The 21,587-nt window shown below is 42.8% G+C and overlaps 1 long non-coding RNA gene across 1 annotated transcript; it reads left to right on the top strand.

Moving 5' to 3' along the window:
- LOC110433024 lies at positions 6,689–21,558 on the top strand. The gene is made up of 2 exons (XR_002450391.1): positions 6,689–6,779; positions 21,449–21,558. It is a non-coding gene; the product is annotated as an uncharacterized LOC110433024 (long non-coding RNA).

Genomic DNA, 21,587 nt, shown 5'->3' with positions numbered 1-21,587 from the left:
TTCTTTTTTTTAAAAAAATTGATAAATGCTGGATACATTTTTAAATAACATAAATATGTCTCTTTGATTTTAAAATTCCAAAAACAATTCTAGAGATAGATTGAGGTACAAAAAAATTCAAAGAAAATATTTAGAGCTCATGAAAATATCTTCAGAAACTCAAAAAATAGATTTAGCTCTAGGGAAAGGGAAAATATCTTGAAACATCTACAAAAATTCTAAAACATTCCAATTAGTGTATACAAATGTTTTGAAAACTTTGCACGTAAAAAATACAAGAAGCAACCATCATGAAAATAACATACATTAATGATGAATGTATTCAAGCTATGCACTTGTTCTGGTTGCATACTGTTTTTTTTGTTGTGAAAAGTTTTCAAAACACATCTACATATTATTAATTAGAATGTTTTGAGAATTTGCTAGATTTTTTTATACTTTTACATTTTTTAGAGGCCAATCATTTTATTGAAGCATCGTTTATATATACTTTCATGAGCTCTGGATGTTTTATTTGATTTTGTTACATTACAATCTATCTCTACAATTTATTTTTGGATTTTTAAAAAGCATAGAGACATTCTTTTTGCTGTTCGAAAAAACTTATCAAGTAGTATTTACTATTTTTCAAATAAAATACAAAATCGCCTCGAAAAGCACTCCAAACCACTAGCGGAGGCAAGGGGGTCACTAGCCCCCCCCCCCCACCCCTTCAATGGTTTGCTGCAAATAAAAAATACTCTTGTGCATATGGCCCAACACCCAAGCCCATATACATAGACTACAAACTAGACATAGCCGAACGGTGAAGTGTCGGTAGTCCGACCTTCCTAGGGCAAGCCACAAACACGATTCATGATCTTGTGTTCCTGCCGCCGGTGCCACCACACCTGCTCTGTCCTCCACACTTTCCATCCAGCGTCTAGGTCTAGCCTCTCCGATCGTCTGGAGGTCCTGTCTGCCAAGTGCATACTCCAGCTCGACATACTCCAGTCTTTCCTGTGTTCCTAACAATCATGTCCTCAGGGCTTCATATTAAGGTAATTCTATTTGAATTTTTTTTGTGTCCATCCGTTTAGAGCTAATGCCTAATTAGCTAATTAAACTACTGTTTTTAAAATTGAAGGATAATTCATCATCATGAAACCTAAATGGACGACAATTGACTATTTTTACAAGTGACACACTGGTTCATTCAGCTCATTGAAAATTGACGATGTGTGTACTCTAGCTTCAAAGTTCTACCCTCTAGATTTTTCAGTGCAAGAAAGAGTTATGTTAAATGAAACGTGTCGGTTCCTTTTCCCATTTAAGTATATGACTGAACTCTATATACATATATTATTGTATGTTTTTAATTTATAATAATATGTTATATATACTATATGTATTAGATTGTCCGGCCTATAAAATTCCTAGCTCCGCCACTGCTCCAAGCTATAGCAGGAGGTCATCCGAATGGTTTTAATTATTCATGGATTAAGATATCTTGTTGTATATATGCGAGAAGGAGAGTTAAACTGTAATCTCAAAAAAAAAAACTCCGGCAATAGTTTAGGGAGGTAAAATATACTTTTTCTTAATAAGTTTGGCCACACTAGCACTAGGTGAGCATGAGCAGCTTCCCCAAAGTACGTACAACCCGAGAAAGTGTTTGTTTTTTTTATTTATGAATTGTAGTAAAGACGTGAACACTCATACATGTATGCGTACGTGTACTATACTCTATGAATGTACATACATAAACTCTATTTCTATAAACACTTTTGAGTGACTAAGACCAACCTGACATATCTCAAGTTGACGAAGTAACTATAAATACCTCGTTGTCAATGGACATATTAACACGTTAAATCAAGAACTTAAAGTTTTGATAGACAATCCACAGCATATAATAAATTCAACTAGCTGAACTATGCTCACGTCACTCTAAAAGTACTTTCCTTGCATTATATGCACATTCTGAGAATTCAGACTTTGAGAGCATATATAGTCGCGCATAGGTTAGGAGTACAATTCAGTACCCCTATCTAGCTAGCTGACCTCTGAAGCGGCGAAGCGCACTAGTTGATTTTTGATTTTTTTTCTGTACGTTGATTGCGAAACGCCGTGCTAAAACTAGATCCGAGGAAATTGACCAGCCGATCGATCGATGAAGCTTTGTCATCCTTTCTTATTTGCTGCGTCGTCGTTAGTAGATAATTATAGATCAATTTACTATATATATACTACTCCTAGGAAAGACATCTCCTATAAGTTTGTGTGTGACGATGAAGTGGATATAGTCCACGTCTGACCCGCGTGCGTTTGTCACCGGTCACCGGTCACCGATCGACGCGTGCGTGGTCGTACAAGTGCCACCGTCGTAGGCTTGCAGCTGAGAAATATTATTCTTTGATTTATTATGACAGAAAAACATTGTTGATCGATTAATACAAAAGTACAACTTATAAAACAAACGAACAAGCTCGTACATACGTATAGTACTTTGAAATTAAAAGAAATCATCTCCATCAACTACCTCTATGTTCTTCACAAAATTTAACATCATGCCCTATTGCTGAACCAGTATGGCCCAGCTTAAACGTTGTTTAGTCCACGAAAAGAAAATTTTTAGGATACTATAGCACATTTGTGACTATAATAATTAGTGTCTAATCATAAACTAATTATGATTAGAAGATTCGTCGTCTCGCAAAATATATATAAACTGCATAGGCCTTGTTTAGTTCTGTTTTTTTTATTTTCGGTACTGTAGTACTTTCATTTTTATTTGATAAATATTGTCCAATCATGGACTAACTAGATTCAAAAGATTCATCTCGTAATTTACAGGTAAACTGTACAATTAGTTTTTATTTTCGTTTATATTTAGTGCTTCATGTATGTGCCACAAGATCCGATGTGACGAGAAATCTTGAAAAATTTTTAGTTTTTGGGGTTAACTAAACAAGACCTTAGTTATTTTTAATCTATATTTAATGCTCTCTATATGTGTTCGATGTGATAAAGTGAAAAGTTTTTGGACAGAACTAAACAAGGCCATATATTGCTTCAAGGGCATTAACTAGCATGTGCATATCTTACAAAATCCTTACTACTGTAGTATGTCGTCGTGTGACATCCATGATGATGATGATTGAAGTCAAAAAGACACGCGCGTCCACAAGATTACAGTTCCTCCGGACTGTGACAACCCAGAGGTAGTAACCATGCATTATTTCATTGTTCCTCACGTACCCATGCCCGATTCGCCGCATGCTGCATGCTGCACTCTAGTCAGCCTTTTCTGCCCTAGCACCGTCGCCGCCGCCGCAGCTCCCGTCGTCCACCGTCACTGGTTCCCCTCTCTTCCCCTCCGGTATCTCGCCGAAGGTTGAAAAGAGTGGGATCCATTGTTCCTAATAAATTTTTCTTTAGTAGATCGAGTCTATGGTTAGTGTCTCTCTATGCTAAATTTTTTGGTATTAGAGTTTTATCTTCTCCTTCTCGACGACGGTAAAGGAAAGAGGTGGAATCGGCTTCGGCTTCTCCATGGCGGCTTTGTTGAAGATAAAGACGACAACTTCGGTGTCAGCATCTTCATTGACATAACGACATGGAGACTTTGTTTCCGGACGGCGGCATCAAGGCGGAGATGATGTCGCCGCCATGGAATAATTTTCTCCAGTCTCTTCTCCATTTTATTGTGGTTAGATCTAGCCACAATGAAGGACTAGGGAGAATAATTTTCAGATTAGTCATCTTCACTCTTCGGTGGCAGAAAGAAGAAAAAGGACGACACCAGGAAGAAGAAGTTTCTCAATTTCGCCTACTGGAATGTTGGACGTCATTCGTTGGGTATTTGTTCTCAGGCCATTTGCCGAGTATTTGCCTATGCGGTTATCTATATACCGCAAAGCATCTAACATGTTAGATTTTTGAGTTGTGCTTTACTAACGTGTTTGATGTACTCAGCTATTATATAATATAATTCTTCTTTCGTCGCAAAAAAAACCATGCATTATTTCTAATTACTATATATTACAAAAGTGACTTATAGCGATAGTAGTACTATTAGTAGTAGCACGAATAATAATGCCGGCGTTAGCGTAATCATCATTATTTACGTACTCTTAGTACCAAATTTTTCTTTCGGCGGGCACGCATGCATGTGGACATGACGACGATGGAATTGCATGCTATTTGCTCCCACTCCAAGCAACGTCTCTCAAGCGCTAAATTGTGAAACTAGTTGCTTCAGCTATATATATCAAGTTATCAACGAGACGTACTATGTTTGTTGCAACTTGCAAGATGATCGACTTCGTTTAGTTTGTAGCCGTTCTAGTTGTACATTTGTTCTTGCATGCGACGGTTTATTTAATTTGCAGTGTGGCCCAGAGGAAAAAATAATACTAATGGAAAGTGAAACGATGGCAAATGAAAAAGGTTGCCAATTCCGACTTCCCAGCAACATCCAAATCGAAAGTATAATTCCAATTTGGAGTCCATTTTTATCAAAAAAATCAACTCAAAATAATATATACTCCAGATATTTTTTTTTTAAAAAAATGAAGGCTGTGTCAGTAGGCAGTAAACCACCTGATCAAGTGCATGCACACTCCTAGCTCCTAGCTTGTAAAGTTGCAAGTTGCATAAAACCGACGGCCAGGTGCCAAAGCAAACGAGTCAGATATATTGGCCAACAGATTGACGGCCGCAGCATCCGGTGGGCAAATCTCATGCATGAAGCATCATCCTTCGTTCATCGCTTTGTTTACTTCCACCCTAAAACCCAGAATTTTTTAAGATTCCATATAACATCGAATCTTTAGATGTATGCATGAAGTATTAAATTAGACGAAAATAAAAAATAATTGTACAGTTTGATCAAAATGTACGAGAAGAATCTTTTGAGCCTAGTTAATCTATAGTTGGACAATAATTATCACAAACAAACGAAAGTGTTACAGTGTCGCGAAATTTTTCTCTTCACCAACTAAACCGGACTAATCTTTTTCTTCCGTGAGCTGACCAGTTTGGTTAGGCGGCGGATTCCTTTTGATTCCTTTTTCCAATTTTATATAAAGTACCACAAGTACCTTCCATAGCTTTTACGGAGTATTGTTCGCAAAAAAAAAAAGCTTTTGCGGACTATTTCCTAGGATTATCACATTAATTTAAAACCTATAATTTTCTAGACATTGGATTGAAATACAATAGTCTAGAACTTCTTTTCGAAAGGGGTCTAGATTCATTTAATTTTCTATGGTAGAAGATGTGTATAAATATGCATAATCTCAGAACATTTTATTTTATATGGTCCATTCTTTTCTTAGGACGGAGCACTGTAAAAATTACAAAAACCACCTGACCCCGATTTTCTACAACATTTTATTTTTGCTAACTTTAGGAAGTAACTATTTGGATTAATTCTTTCCGGTCAAGATAAACCGATGAAACAAAGGGACCATAGTTCTAGGGACCTGGCGGCTCAGCCACAACACTGCTAGAGTTGTGGATCCAAAGCCGCACGGCGCCCCTCCAAATAGCCCCTTTTCTCCGTCTTTAGAAACATTTTTTTTCTTGCAGTAGAAACATTGCAAAGTTAAGCGGTGTTCATTTATTTGTGTATCTTTTTTCACTAGGTAATCTATTAGTCTTAGTATAATAAACTAAACTGCATTGGTAGCGGCCGCTATAGCAATGATAACCGGATAGACTGTTTTTTTTTTTGAAAAAAAAATCTTTATTTAGCTAGGACGAGGATTACGGTCATGCTTCAAGAGGTCAACGACGCACGCAGGCACTTGCCTCAACCATATCGCACTATGAATACTTCGTCTAGCTAAATGAGTAAGTCATGGGCAACACCACTACAATCCCTTTTGATCTTTTTAATCTTCCACTCGGCCGAGCAGCAGTTGCAGATATTCTTTGGCCTTAAAGATGGTCCGCTGGAGTTCCGGCAGACAACAGACTGTTAGCAATATTTATTCATATACGTCCTAAAATTTTTACTAATAACACCGTCGGAATATAACACCTACTTTCTAGAGTACAAACAAAGTTTAAATTTTTAATACCTTTATATCATTTGCTACATATTATTCTTGCATCCCATCGTTAAAATTGAATGCCGATATATATATGGGCCAACAGATTGAAGGCCTCAGCTTCGTGTGGGCAATGCATGCATATACTCAATTTATTTTAAATTATAAGACGTTTGACTTTTTTAATACTAAATTTGATCACTTATCTTATTTAAAAATTTATACAAAATAATATTAATTTTATCATAGCTTGGTTTATTAATAAAAATTCTCTAAAAATGACTTAAATTTAACTATATCTGTATAAACTTTTTAAATGAGATAAGTGATCAAACTTAGACTTAAAAAAAATATCAAATGTCTTATAATTTGGAATGGAGAAAGTATCAAACATCATCCTTTAATCTTTCCTTTCATGAGCTGAGCAGAGTTTATTAGGTAGCGGACTCCTTTCCCGATTCATGTTCCATTGTATACATAAAGTACCACAAGTACCTTTCCATAACTTCTACCTAGCTATTTCCCTCAGAAAAATAACTTCTACTTATTACTAGGACTATCACGTTATCCTTCAGATAAAACCTGTCATTTTCTAACCATTGGGCTGAAATCCCCAGCGACACCGCAGGCAGGCACGCGTGCGAGCGGCTCCAACTCCACACAATTTGGATGTCGAGCTCGATGGATCTTGTTACCCCTCCTCCTCCTCCTCCTCCCGAGGGACGTCGGCCGTCGGCATTGGTAAGCCAAATCACCCGCCTCTACTATCTCAATCTCACGACTCTCACCCATGCCGCTGGAGCACGTAGCTAGTCAGAAACGCCCTAGTCAGAAACTCGCCGATGATTCCCCATCGAGCATAGGGCCGGCCGGCCACCGGCCGCCGCACCGCAAGCCGCCGCGCGGAGCCACTCGTCACACGAGTCAGCAACCCTCGCCCGCCCGCCGAACATAGGCCTGAACTCCTCTAATCCTCAATCCCATATAGGCCTGAAAATCCTCACCCACATCCGCGAGTTAGGGTTAGGGTTCGGGATCAGTCTATGCTTAGAATTAAGCGAAGGCAAGTTTCGTTGAAGGCAGGACTGGCATATGAATGGCTGACACTGATATCTGAATAAGCTAGGGAGATTTTGTTGCAGTACATGTTGTGGCAGAACCTCCTAAGTGTTTGGGCCCACCGACACCTGCCATTGTCCTAAGGACCTCTGACGGAGATGCCGGGAGTCCTCCCACTTTAGAAGTCCGATGAGCATTGCTGGGCGCTCATTCCACTGCTACCTGTGGCGTACCAAGCTGGCTCGTCCTGACCACTGGTAATGGTCAAACAACGAGAACTGTTTCTTCTCGCCCTTACAGGATAGCAAGTGGCCACCTTAACACCAGGATCATTCGTTGCGAAGATAAAGCAGTAACTCAACAACACAGACCAAAATAATATTTCAGAGTGAAACAGCGGAAGTATTACATAACTTAATTTACAAAAGGAGTTCTTCCAAATAGTAGAGTGTTATTACAAGCCTGGTCCAGCGGAGCAACTGAAACTTTAATATAGACAGAATAAATTTACAGACCCTGCCCATGGGTCACGCTCACTCTTCTTCGTCGTCAACCTCGACGACGGTCACACAACAGGGTCCGAAACAAGTCGGCTCCTGTGCTTCACCTGCAACAGGGGTATTGAAACCCTGAGTACGGGAGTACTCAACAAGACTTATCCGCCGGGGAAAAGAGGAGAATTTGGGGATGCAGGCTTAGGGTAGACAAGGAGTGGCTGAGCAAGGAGCCAAAGTGTTTTGCGTAAAAGCTTACTAGTAGTGCATCCTTATTTTCAAGTTTTACCCTGAACTCCTCCCTCGCAGAGGCAGAGGAATTCGAGGATAGTCTAACTGGTTGTATCCCACAGACGAATCCGTGAGTTCCTAGTCCTATCATTAAGTATTATTTATTGATGGCCATAGCTTCATGTCGCTATGAGTCCGGGAATTGGGATCCGAACCTCATGAGACATTTTCCCCTTTCTCATTATATCACTTAGTTGCATATTTAGCTACGATGAGGGTCGAAGGAATTGAGTCTCCCAATCGGGGAGCAACGACGATTCGAATCGCTTAGCAATCCAGCTGGAGTTCCTAACCACCCGACATATGTAGAACTAAATCTTGCATATGTCAACCCAAATCAAGCTCTCCCCAAATCTGACCAGGTTCGCGGCACCCGAGAGCACAGTACTCCACCATCCTACAGCCGATCTAGATGTTTTCCGGTCATCTCAGATCCGTAAGGTGGGTACACACTACTCTCGCCATCTTTCCACTCCCAGTGCGCGAGTAGCTGTTCGCGTCGAGGGATCACAAGACTGGGCTTACCGTAGGTAAGTGGCTAGTACTATAAATTCTCAACCCAGCAGGCCATCAACGGAACGGTCCTTAATCAACACAGTCGGAGACACTACTTTAAGACTCCATTCTTAGAGCAAGTCCACCGACCGGTCTCAAATTGAAACATCATTGATCATAAGTGTATCCCACAACAACCCTTCAAACTTTCTTGTTTGAAAACCTGTCTAGTAGCAGGGCTAAGCATCGCTACGCAGTTTTAAAATAAAACAGGTGTCAAGGACAGGATAACAGATATCAAGGTAGTAAATGCAGCAAGTAGGTTAACCCAATTCTCAACTACCTAATGCAGCATTTTCAATTCATAAGTGATAAAAGATTTAAAACATCCAAGGAGGGTTAATGCATCCGGGGCTTGCCTTGGTTGCAGGGCAGAGAGGGACCCTCGGAGACTTCCCAAGTCTCGGATCCGACTTCCTCGAACGGAGCACCGACCTCGAGGTTCGGTTCAACGGGCGCTCCTTCGGTCACGGACGCTATACGCAAGATGATGAATGCTTATGATATGCGTATGGCAATTATGCAAGATGGACCGAATTAAGTACAATTTGTCCTCCCAATGCAGTGCAGAACAATTAATAAATAAAATTGTTTAATAACTTAATATTTTTACCCAAGAGGTTGCATCTGTAAACTAAGACTTTACTTAATTCATAATTATCTTAAATTAAGTAATTATTAAACCTATTTACCTTAATTAATTCTTAATTAATTACTAATGACAGCAATTAAGCATTAAGGCTAAACAATAATTAACTGCCAGAGGTCATTAGGGTTAATGACTTCAGGTCATCACACAATCCTAAAATCACTCAACCCTAATCATGAGAACTTGATTAATTATTGTTTAATGGTTTTGGAATTATTATTTAAGTATTAAATAAGGGTTTATTAGTATTCTAATCTAACAATACCCAAATGCCACCAAATTTTGTGTGGAGCCAGGGAATAATATTTAGAGGCTCCCCACAATTTTTGGTGATTTTTGGACATACAAATAAATTATTAAAATTCATACAAGTTTTATTTGCTAATTAAAAGGGCTAATTTTTGTATCCTTGCAAACTATTAGAAATCAGAACCTAGTATTTTTCTTGGATCCTACATATTTTAAAGAGTTTATACAAAAATTTTCATCATTTTTGGATTAATACAAAATTTATAACATAAATTCAAACATCAAGCAATTTTAATCAAAAAGGAAAAAGAAAAGAAAAAAAACACAGCGCAGCGGGCTGCCTGGAAACTGGGCCGCAGGCCGGCCCACACGCGCACGGCCCGCACCCGCGCTGTGCGCGTTCGCGCCCTCGCCTCCCCTCAGGACGTCGCTGACAGCGGGCCCTCGCTGTCAGCTCCGTCTTCCACCTCCGGCCGGCCGAATCAATGGCGCGGCCGAGCCATCCGTGCCTCCTCTGCTTCCCGTGACCTGCTGGTCGCGTTCTTCATTCCTAGGCGCACCTCTGGATACCCTTCTCACCCCCTTTCTTCTCCCCTAACCCCCGCGACCACGGACACGGCGGACGGCCGCCTCGGTCGGGCAAACACCGGCCACTACACTTGAGTAGAGCGCGAAGAGAGTAGCGCAAAAGCGGCAGAGGCTCACCACGACTTCAACCGAGCAACAAACAGCCGCGGAGAGGCTTTGAGCGATGCTGGCCACGGTGGGATGCTTGCGGCGGCGCTTTGGCCGGAGTTGGAGAAGAGCGGCTCGGGAAAGGGCTCTGGTGGGTTAGCGCTTGCGCTTGGGGGCGCAACCGGTGGCGGAGCTCAAGGCGGAGTCGCTGGGGTGCTCAAATCGCGTGGAAAGGCAACGAGGAGGACGAATTTTGGCGGCGGATGGTGGTGGTCGGCGGTGAGGTTCAAAGGAGGAAAAAGAAGCACTCCGGCCGTCCGAGGCTTTATCCAAGCGGCGGAACAGGGGATGTGGATGAGGCCGTCCGCGCGAAGCACAGCAGCAAGCAGCTGCGTGGCCAGCTGCGTGGCGTCGCGCGCGGAGGCGGCGCCTGCCCGCCCTGCAACCGGGGTGGACGAGCTCGTGATCCCCTGGATCACTGTAGCTCTCCCTTATCTCCTCTCTTTTGTCCCCTTGCGAAAATCAGTCAAAATTTGAACTAAAGTCCAAATTCCACCAAAACAAAAATTGTGCCAAATTTTATAAGCTACAAAACCTATTTAAGAGTCCAGAACTGATTTTGAGTGTAACAGGGTGAATTTGGCCAAACAGTTTGAAAATCAAACTCAAATCAAAGAAATTCCAAATTTTTGAATTGGGGCAAAACAGAATTTCCAAAATTACTTTTGATTTTGTATAACAACTTGAAAAACTCCCAACATGAAAGTTGCTCAACTTTTTGTGCTCTACAACTTTCATGTTGACCACTTTTCAAAATTCCAAATGGATTTTGAATTGGGGTTTTAAGTTGGAAAAGGGGACACTTTCTGGAAATCTGTATTTTCAAAATTACTTTAAATTTTGTATTGAAACTTCAAAAACTCAAAACACCAAAGTCGTACATCTTGCCAAGAGCTACAACTTTGCTTTTGAACTCAACCTCAAATTTTGCTTAGTTTTTAAATTATACAAAAAGGGGCAAATCTAGGATCCAGAAATCAGGGTTTTTTTTTCCCCCCTTTAGCCTATCGGAAAACTTCCACCCTAGGGTTTTAGCAACCACACAAGCAAAAGCACACTCTACTTCCCTAAGCTCAAGCAATCAAAGGAAACTTATTTTAAGTTGATGCATACTAATGTGCTTTAACAATTATGCTTTACAATGCTTATGATGACATGATCCGTTTTTAGTAACCGTAACATCAGGGATGTTACAGCCCTTCCCCCTTAAAGAAATCTCGTCCCCGAGATTTAAAACCTTAGGATAAGTAATGGAAAAGGAAATTTGTCAAAACTCTTTCATCTTCAACCTTTCCATAAGGCAAGGAGTTGGGGAAAATACTTCATTATATGCATATATGTACATTCAGTACATGGCTTTGGCGACTCTGTTTCTTTACTAGAGTACATCCTCTGGTTATCATATATTGTTCTGAAGAGAAGCATAGAATTCAGGAAAATTCTCTAGCAAGTAATCTTCAGATTCCCAGGTGGCTTCTTCTTCAGAGTGCTGGCTCCATTGTACTTTATACCATTTAGTGGTCGTCCTTCGAGTAACTCTAGCTTTTTGATCCAGTACTCGGATAGGATATTCCGAATAAGTTAGATCTGGTTCAAGCTTTACATCTTCAATATCTTGAACTCGATCTGGTACCCGAAGACACTTTTTCAGTTGAGACACATGGAACACATTATGTACCCCGGATAATCGTTCGGGCAGTTTAAGGCGGTAAGCGACTTGCCCACATCGGTCAATAATTGGAAATGGACCAATGTAACGAGGCGCTAACTTGCCTTTAACACCAAAACGACTTACTCCTTTCATTGGGGATACTTTCAAATACACATGATCACCTTTGGCGAACTTTAATGGTCGACGTCTTTTATCAGCGTAACTTTTCTGTCGGGACTGAGCAACTTTCAAGTTATTTTGGATTTGTTTCACTTTGTTCTCAGTCTCTTTCACTAAATCAACTCCGAAGAACCATCTTTCTCCAGGTTCTGACCAGTGTAACGGAGTTCGACATCGGCGACCATACAGTGCCTCAAAGGGAGCCATTTTGATACTCTCTTGATAGCTATTATTGTAGGAAAATTCTGCTAGAGGCAAGCAGTCATCCCACTTATCTGGAAAATTCAGGGCACAAGATCTTAATAGATCTTCTAGGGTTTGATTTACCCTTTCAGTTTGCCCACCGGTTTGAGGGTGGTAGGCTGTGCTGTGTAAAAGCTTAGTGCCCAAGGACTCATGTAAACATTTCCAGAATTGGGAGACAAATTGTGTGCCTCTATCTGACACTATTGTCTTTGGCACTCCATGCAGACTTAGGATACGGTCGAAATAAATCTTAGCATAGGTGGAGGCAGGATATAATAGCTTTACCGGCAGAAAATGTGCTGTTTTGGTGAGACGATCTACTATGACCCAAATGGAATCAAAGCCCTTGGCCGTTTTGGGCAATCCTACTATGAAATCCATACTTATGTCATCCCATTTCCATGCGGGGATAGGCAAAGGTTGCAACTCCCCAGCGGATTTGAGATGAATGGCTTTGACCTTTCGACAGGTGTCACATTGGGCCACATAGCGAGCTATTTCTATCTTCATTTTTGTCCACCAAAACCTTTGCTTCAGGTCCTGATACATCTTATTGCTTCCCGGATGAATAGAATACCTCGTGGTATGAGCTTCATCTAGGATTTGCTGACGTAGCTCAGGTACCTTTGGAACCACTAACCGGTTCTTGAACCAGATTACTCCCGCATCATCCACCTCAAAGTCTGTGAGTGCTCTATTAGAAATTTTCTCTTTAAGATGTCTCATGCCTTTGTTTTCTTTTTGTGCCTTTATGATTTGAGCCTTGAGATTGAAATCAATCTTTAAATTGGAAAGGCTTCCTTGGGAAATCATTTCTATTCCCAAGTTCTCTAGCTCTTGGCACAAAGTTATATCCCTAGGCTTCACTGTTAAGCAATTACAGTGAGCCTTACGACTGAGGGCATCCGCTACTACATTTGCCTTGCCAGGGTGATAATGCACCTCAAGGTCATAATCTTTAATCAGTTCTAGCCACCTTCGCTGGCGCATATTAAGCTCAGCTTGAGTAAAGATATACTTCAAGCTTTTGTGATCTGTATATAGATGACATGTGTTTCCCAACAAATAATGACGCCAGATCTTCAATGCATGTACCACGGCGGCTAGTTCGAGATCATGGGTCGGGTAATTCTCTTCATGAGGTTTGAGTTGCCTGGAAGCATATGCAATTACGCGACCCTCCTGCATCAGCACACAGCCTAACCCGATTCCTGATGCGTCACAATATACATCAAAGGGTTTTTCAATATCTGGCTGGGCTAAGACAGGTGCAGTTGTCAACAACCTTTTCAGAGTCTGAAAAGCTTGCTCACATTGGGGTGACCAAACAAATTTTGTTTGACTTTTGAGCAAGGTTGTGATTGGTTTGGCGACTCTGGAAAAGTCCGGGATAAAACGACGGTAATATCCCGCCATGCCCAGAAAACTACGGACCTCATGTACCGTAGTCGGGGGTTTCCAATTCAACACATCTTCTACCTTGCCTGGGTCTACAGCGACTCCTTCCGCTGATAATACATGACCCAGGAAATGAACTTTGTCCAGCCAGAACTCACATTTGCTGAACTTGGCATATAGCTGATGCTCCCTGAGACGGGTCAGCACGATTCTCAAGTGTTCAGCATGTTCCTTCTTAGTTTTGGAGTAAATCAAGATGTCATCGATGAAGACGACCACAAATTTGTCTAGTTCTGGCATGAAAACAGAGTTCATCAGGTACATAAAATGGGCCGGTGCGTTAGTCAACCCAAAAGACATCACCAAGTATTCATACAACCCGTAACGGGTTGTGAAAGCAGTCTTGGGTACATCTTCCGGCCTAATCTTAATTTGATGGTACCCTGATCTCAAATCAATTTTTGAGAACACTTTGGCCCCAGCTAGCTGGTCAAACAATAAGTCAATGCGGGGCAATGGGTACTTGTTTTTAATCGTTACCTCATTCAGAGGACGATAGTCAACACACAGCCTTAATGTCTGATCTTTTTTCTTCACAAACAAGGCTGGGCAACCCCATGGAGAAGAACTAGGCTGAATAAAACCCTTCTGCAACAACTCTTGTAATTGGGTTTTTAATTCGGCCAGCTCTTTCGGTGCCATTCTGTAGGCCCTTCGAGATATTGGGGCCGTTCCTGGTTTCAATTCTATACTGAATTGTACATCCCGGTCCGGAGGCAGACCTGGTAAGTCTTCAGGAAATACATCCGGGAAATCTCGAACTACCGGGATATCTTTAACTTCAGACACATTAGCGGCATGAACTTGCCCAGTTATCCGTTTGGGAGTAACTAATTGGATTAGCAAATAAGAACTCTCATTGGGCAATGGGATTTTAATGGTTCGGTGCAAAGTGTCTAGCACAACCCCTCGTTGCGCCATCCAGTTCATGCCTAAAATGACATCAATTTCTTGGTCCTTAAGAACAATCATACTAGTAGGAAAATTGTGCCCACCAAATTCGATGGGTACTTGGTGAACCATTTCTTTAGACATCAGCCGTCCTCCTGGCGACTGTATATAAAAATGATCTTGTGTTTCCCCAATGGGTATGCCATGCTTTAACACAAAGGTGCGATTGATAAATGTATGGGATGCACCAGAATCAAAGAGCATTAAAGCAGGATGCTTCGCAACAGGAAACGTACCCATCATCACTGGTTCACCCTCTGGAATTGTCTCCACTTCAGTATGGAAGACTTGCCCTGTCTTCTTTACCGGTCTACCCTTTTGTATCTGTTGCCCTTTTTGAACCCCAGTTCTGAACTGACCCGGCTGGGGTTGGCCCATAGGTGGCCTTGGAAAGGTAGGGTTGGTTTGACGGGGAAAAGGGCACTCTTTAGAGAAATGCCCAGGTTTACCACAATTGAAGCAAGGGTAATTGTGGCTGGGCGGAGCAGTAGGGCGAACACCCGGGGTGTTCGGCTGGCGTGGTGCAAAAGCGAGGGCAGTAGGTCGAGAATATACCTGCTGCCCGGGTCTGTACTGTGGAGGGGAGAAAGGACCACGATAATATGACGGCGCTTGGAAACGTCCGTGGCCCTGTGGATGATAAATGATCCTCTGGCGCTTTTGACCGCGACCAGAGAAAGAAGAGGAAGCAGCCTTCTTCTTAGCTTCCTTATGTTTCCTATTCTTTTCCTCTGAGGCGATAGCAATATTTACCGCCTCATAGAAAGTAGCATTTTGGCAAGTGGTCATCATGGTCTGAAGTTTAGTATTTAGACCACGCATGAAACAGGCTTTCCTCTTTCTGTCAGTGTTCACATGATCCGTGGCATATTGAGAGAGATGATTAAACCTTGCCACGTATTCCATAACACTTTTATCGCCTTGCTGCAAGGCGAGAAACTCTTCGGCCTTCATGGCCATGAGCCCTTCGGGGATGTAGTGGGCGCGAAACGCGTCCCTAAACTCGGTCCAGGTAACTTGGTGTCCGGGAGCTTGAATAGCTAAGAAGTTCTCCCACCAGGCACCTGCAGCTCCCCGAAGTTGCTGGGCTGCAAATAAGGGTTTCTGAGTTTCTGAACACTGAATTAAACTGAACTTATGCTCCATAGTTCGGAGCCAGTCATCCGCTTCTAAAGGCTCATCGGCCTTAGTGAACACCGGGGGCCTGGTCTCGGTAAAATCCACATACCGAGCCTCTCCATCCCCGTTACGCGGTGCTCTGATGTTTGGAGCAGAGTGTGTTTGACGCTGTGCTAGCTCGCGCAGCAAGCGAGCATTGTCAGTTGTGGCACTTAGCAAGACAGCAATGGTGTCAGCCAAAGAAGGTGGAGCAGGTGGAGGGTTGGGGATATCATCCCCTCCCTGGGATGTCCCAGCTCCATCGGATCCGCGAGTACGCATCGGCATCTGTTACAAGAATCGTAGATACCTGTTATCACGTAAAATTCATAACACAGAACATATCTTACATTCTTTCATTCACTTATTAAACATTAGTTCGACACACCAAGAGTAAACAGGTTCAACTTCTCAAACCAAAAGAAAACTTATATGACAAACCCGAACCCCACTACGGCAAGCTAAGACCCCTACAACGACGTTGCCCTCGGTTTCACCGAACTAATCGGTGTGGCCAGAACTGTAGCCCGGGTCGTCATTGCCATCATCTTGATTACCCCCTGGGTTGTGGTCATCGGGGTCGGACTCCTCTTCATCACTGAGGCCTGGGTCGGGTTCTCCATCATCTGCCAACTCGCCATCTGTATCCATTTCTCCTTCGCCGGGAGGTGGGTGGAGTTGATGATACAGATCAAATGCAATATCACGATACTGCATAGCCAAGTCATTGACTGTATCCAAGTGATGTGCCAGCTCCAGTTTCTCCAGCTGGAGCTGGTCCTCTCGTTGCCACGCGACATCCCGTTGTGCGGTGACCGTGGCCGCCATCTTCACATACAAATCCTTAAGATACTTTGCCTTGCCCAACTTTGCGTTCATCCTAGTTAGCTCATGCCTATGGGTGCTCCTAGCTTCTTCCTCTCGGGCAATGGCTGCATTCCGCTCCTCCACCATCCGGGACAACATAGCTTCACAGTTTTCCGTAGCTTGTTTTTCTTTGGCCAGTTGAGCTTTAAGTTTGCCAATCTCCATAACATTGTACATTCTCTCTCTCATCACCTCAGTCAACTCGGCGGACAACCTGTCCACCTCCTGCTGAGGCGGTGAACGGCTACTACTGGCTTGATCACTGCGTGGAGCTAGCTGATGTCGGGGAACTCCTTTTGGACCGGTCCGCTTACGCGGGGTCTGCTTCTGACGAGCCATCCTGTAGAGGGTAAGTTTAGATTAGTAAGAGAAACCTTAAAGGTTAGCAAGAATAGGATTGATTCTATTCACCCAACCCGACAAGGAGGAAGGAACTTAATCAGTTAATACATCATGATGCATGCACGAACTTACGATTCCTACTAACAATTCGTAACGTTATTACTTTAAACTTTTACAACATAGGGCAATACTTTATGTTGCTCCTCCATACCACTTCAAAAATTCTAAGAAAGCCTATAGACAGGGGTAGGTTAGGACTAAGCACTTGGACTCAAAATAGGCAGGTTCATAGTATTAGTTCCAAACGAATTTTTGAAGTTTTTCAAAAGGTTCAGCAGTCATCTTAGCAACAAATGCTCTGATACCAGCTGTGGCAGAACCTCCTAAGTGTTTGGGCCCACCGACACCTGCCATTGTCCTAAGGACCTCTGACGGAGATGCCGGGAGTCCTCCCACTTTAGAAGTCCGATGAGCATTGCTGGGCGCTCATTCCACTGCTACCTGTGGCGTACCAAGCTGGCTCGTCCTGACCACTGGTAATGGTCAAACAACGAGAACTGTTTCTTCTCGCCCTTACAGGATAGCAAGTGGCCACCTTAACACCAGGATCATTCGTTGTGAAGATAAAGCAGTAACTCAACAACACAGACCAAAATAATATTTCAGAGTGAAACAGCGGAAGTATTACATAACTTAATTTACAAAAGGAGTTCTTCCAAATAGTAGAGTGTTATTACAAGCCTGGTCCAGCGGAGCAACTGAAACTTTAATATAGACAGAATAAATTTACAGACCCTGCCCATGGGTCACGCTCACTCTTCTTCGTCGTCAACCTCGACGACGGTCACACAACAGGGTCCGAAACAAGTCGGCTCCTGTGCTTCACCTGCAACAGGGGTATTGAAACCCTGAGTACGGGAGTACTCAACAAGACTTATCCGCCGGGGAAAAGAGGAGAATTTGGGGATGCAGGCTTAGGGTAGACAAGGAGTGGCTGAGCAAGGAGCCAAAGTGTTTTGCGTAAAAGCTTACTAGTAGTGCATCCTTATTTTCAAGTTTTACCCTGAACTCCTCCCTCGCAGAGGCAGAGGAATTCGAGGATAGTCTAACTGGTTGTATCCCACAGACGAATCCGTGAGTTCCTAGTCCTATCATTAAGTATTATTTATTGATGGCCATAGCTTCATGTCGCTATGAGTCCGGGAATTGGGATCCGAACCTCATGAGACATTTTCCCCTTTCTCATTATATCACTTAGTTGCATATTTAGCTACGATGAGGGTCGAAGGAATTGAGTCTCCCAATCGGGGAGCAACGACGATTCGAATCGCTTAGCAATCCAGCTGGAGTTCCTAACCACCCGACATATGTAGAACTAAATCTTGCATATGTCAACCCAAATCAAGCTCTCCCCAAATCTGACCAGGTTCGCGGCACCCGAGAGCACAGTACTCCACCATCCTACAGCCGATCTAGATGTTTTCCGGTCATCTCAGATCCGTAAGGTGGGTACACACTACTCTCGCCATCTTTCCACTCCCAGTGCGCGAGTAGCTGTTCGCGTCGAGGGATCACAAGACTGGGCTTACCGTAGGTAAGTGGCTAGTACTATAAATTCTCAACCCAGCAGGCCATCAACGGAACGGTCCTTAATCAACACAGTCGGAGACACTACTTTAAGACTCCATTCTTAGAGCAAGTCCACCGACCGGTCTCAAATTGAAACATCATTGATCATAAGTGTATCCCACAACAACCCTTCAAACTTTCTTGTTTGAAAACCTGTCTAGTAGCAGGGCTAAGCATCGCTACGCAGTTTTAAAATAAAACAGGTGTCAAGGACAGGATAACAGATATCAAGGTAGTAAATGCAGCAAGTAGGTTAACCCAATTCTCAACTACCTAATGCAGCATTTTCAATTCATAAGTGATAAAAGATTTAAAACATCCAAGGAGGGTTAATGCATCCGGGGCTTGCCTTGGTTGCAGGGCAGAGAGGGACCCTCGGAGACTTCCCAAGTCTCGGATCCGACTTCCTCGAACGGAGCACCGACCTCGAGGTTCGGTTCAACGGGCGCTCCTTCGGTCACGGACGCTATACGCAAGATGATGAATGCTTATGATATGCGTATGGCAATTATGCAAGATGGACCGAATTAAGTACAATTTGTCCTCCCAATGCAGTGCAGAACAATTAATAAATAAAATTGTTTAATAACTTAATATTTTTACCCAAGAGGTTGCATCTGTAAACTAAGACTTTACTTAATTCATAATTATCTTAAATTAAGTAATTATTAAACCTATTTACCTTAATTAATTCTTAATTAATTACTAATGACAGCAATTAAGCATTAAGGCTAAACAATAATTAACTGCCAGAGGTCATTAGGGTTAATGACTTCAGGTCATCACACAATCCTAAAATCACTCAACCCTAATCATGAGAACTTGATTAATTATTGTTTAATGGTTTTGGAATTATTATTTAAGTATTAAATAAGGGTTTATTAGTATTCTAATCTAACAATACCCAAATGCCACCAAATTTTGTGTGGAGCCAGGGAATAATATTTAGAGGCTCCCCACAATTTTTGGTGATTTTTGGACATACAAATAAATTATTAAAATTCATACAAGTTTTATTTGCTAATTAAAAGGGCTAATTTTTGTATCCTTGCAAACTATTAGAAATCAGAACCTAGTATTTTTCTTGGATCCTACATATTTTAAAGAGTTTATACAAAAATTTTCATCATTTTTGGATTAATACAAAATTTATAACATAAATTCAAACATCAAGCAATTTTAATCAAAAAGGAAAAAGAAAAGAAAAAAAACACAGCGCAGCGGGCTGCCTGGAAACTGGGCCGCAGGCCGGCCCACACGCGCGCGGCCCGCACCCGCGCTGTGCGCGTTCGCGCCCTCGCCTCCCCTCAGGACGTCGCTGACAGCGGGCCCTCGCTGTCAGCTCCGTCTTCCACCTCCGGCCGGCCGAATCAATGGCGCGGCCGAGCCATCCGTGCCTCCTCTGCTTCCCGTGACCTGCTGGTCGCGTTCTTCATTCCTAGGCGCACCTCTGGATACCCTTCTCACCCCCTTTCTTCTCCCCTAACCCCCGCGACCACGGACACGGCGGACGGCCGCCTCGGCCGGGCAAACACCGGCCACTACACTTGAGTAGAGCGCGAAGAGAGTAGCGCAAAAGCGGCAGAGGCTCACCACGACTTCAACCGAGCAACAAACAGCCGCGGAGAGGCTTTGAGCGATGCTGGCCACGGTGGGATGCTTGCGGCGGCGCTTTGGCCGGAGCTGGAGAAGAGCGGCTCGGGAAAGGGCTCTGGTGGGTTAGCGCTTGCGCTTGGGGGCGCAACCGGTGGCGGAGCTCAAGGCGGAGTCGCTGGGGTGCTCAAATCGCGTGGAAAGGCAACGAGGAGGACGAATTTTGGCGGCGGATGGTGGTGGTCGGCGGTGAGGTTCAAAGGAGGAAAAAGAAGCACTCCGGCCGTCCGAGGCTTTATCCAAGCGGCGGAACAGGGGATGTGGATGAGGCCGTCCGCGCGAAGCACAGCAGCAAGCAGCTGCGTGGCCAGCTGCGTGGCGTCGCGCGCGGAGGCGGCGCCTGCCCGCCCTGCAACCGGGGTGGACGAGCTCGTGATCCCCTGGATCACTGTAGCTCTCCCTTATCTCCTCTCTTTTGTCCCCTTGCGAAAATCAGTCAAAATTTGAACTAAAGTCCAAATTCCACCAAAACAAAAATTGTGCCAAATTTTATAAGCTACAAAACCTATTTAAGAGTCCAGAACTGATTTTGAGTGTAACAGGGTGAATTTGGCCAAACAGTTTGAAAATCAAACTCAAATCAAAGAAATTCCAAATTTTTGAATTGGGGCAAAACAGAATTTCCAAAATTACTTTTGATTTTGTATAACAACTTGAAAAACTCCCAACATGAAAGTTGCTCAACTTTTTGTGCTCTACAACTTTCATGTTGACCACTTTTCAAAATTCCAAATGGATTTTGAATTGGGGTTTTAAGTTGGAAAAGGGGACACTTTCTGGAAATCTGTATTTTCAAAATTACTTTAAATTTTGTATTGAAACTTCAAAAACTCAAAACACCAAAGTCGTACATCTTGCCAAGAGCTACAACTTTGCTTTTGAACTCAACCTCAAATTTTGCTTAGTTTTTAAATTATACAAAAAGGGGCAAATCTAGGATCCAGAAATCAGGGTTTTTTTTTTCCCCCCTTTAGCCTATCGGAAAACTTCCACCCTAGGGTTTTAGCAACCACACAAGCAAAAGCACACTCTACTTCCCTAAGCTCAAGCAATCAAAGGAAACTTATTTTAAGTTGATGCATACTAATGTGCTTTAACAATTATGCTTTACAATGCTTATGATGACATGATCCGTTTTTAGTAACCGTAACATCAGGGATGTTACACATGTTCTTTTTTTATTATTATTACTATTATTGTAATCCTGCTTGCCTGAGGTTGTTTAACTTTAATGTGTTCCTAGGTAAATGGTTGGGGTATTCCGGGGAGATCTTGGTGTTGTTTGAGACGCCCTCTGGCTTTGCAATATTCTGTTACAATGGGGCCAAACTCTTCCTCCCAAATGCCATACAGGTATTTGCTTTGAATAATTGTTCCTCTGT

The sequence above is a fragment of the Sorghum bicolor genome, chromosome 2 (genome assembly GCF_000003195.3).
Source record: "Sorghum bicolor cultivar BTx623 chromosome 2, Sorghum_bicolor_NCBIv3, whole genome shotgun sequence".
NCBI lineage: Eukaryota > Viridiplantae > Streptophyta > Magnoliopsida > Poales > Poaceae > Sorghum > Sorghum bicolor.
Note: the sequence above shows the minus strand (reverse complement) of the source record. Positions and strands in the feature narration are given on the sequence as shown.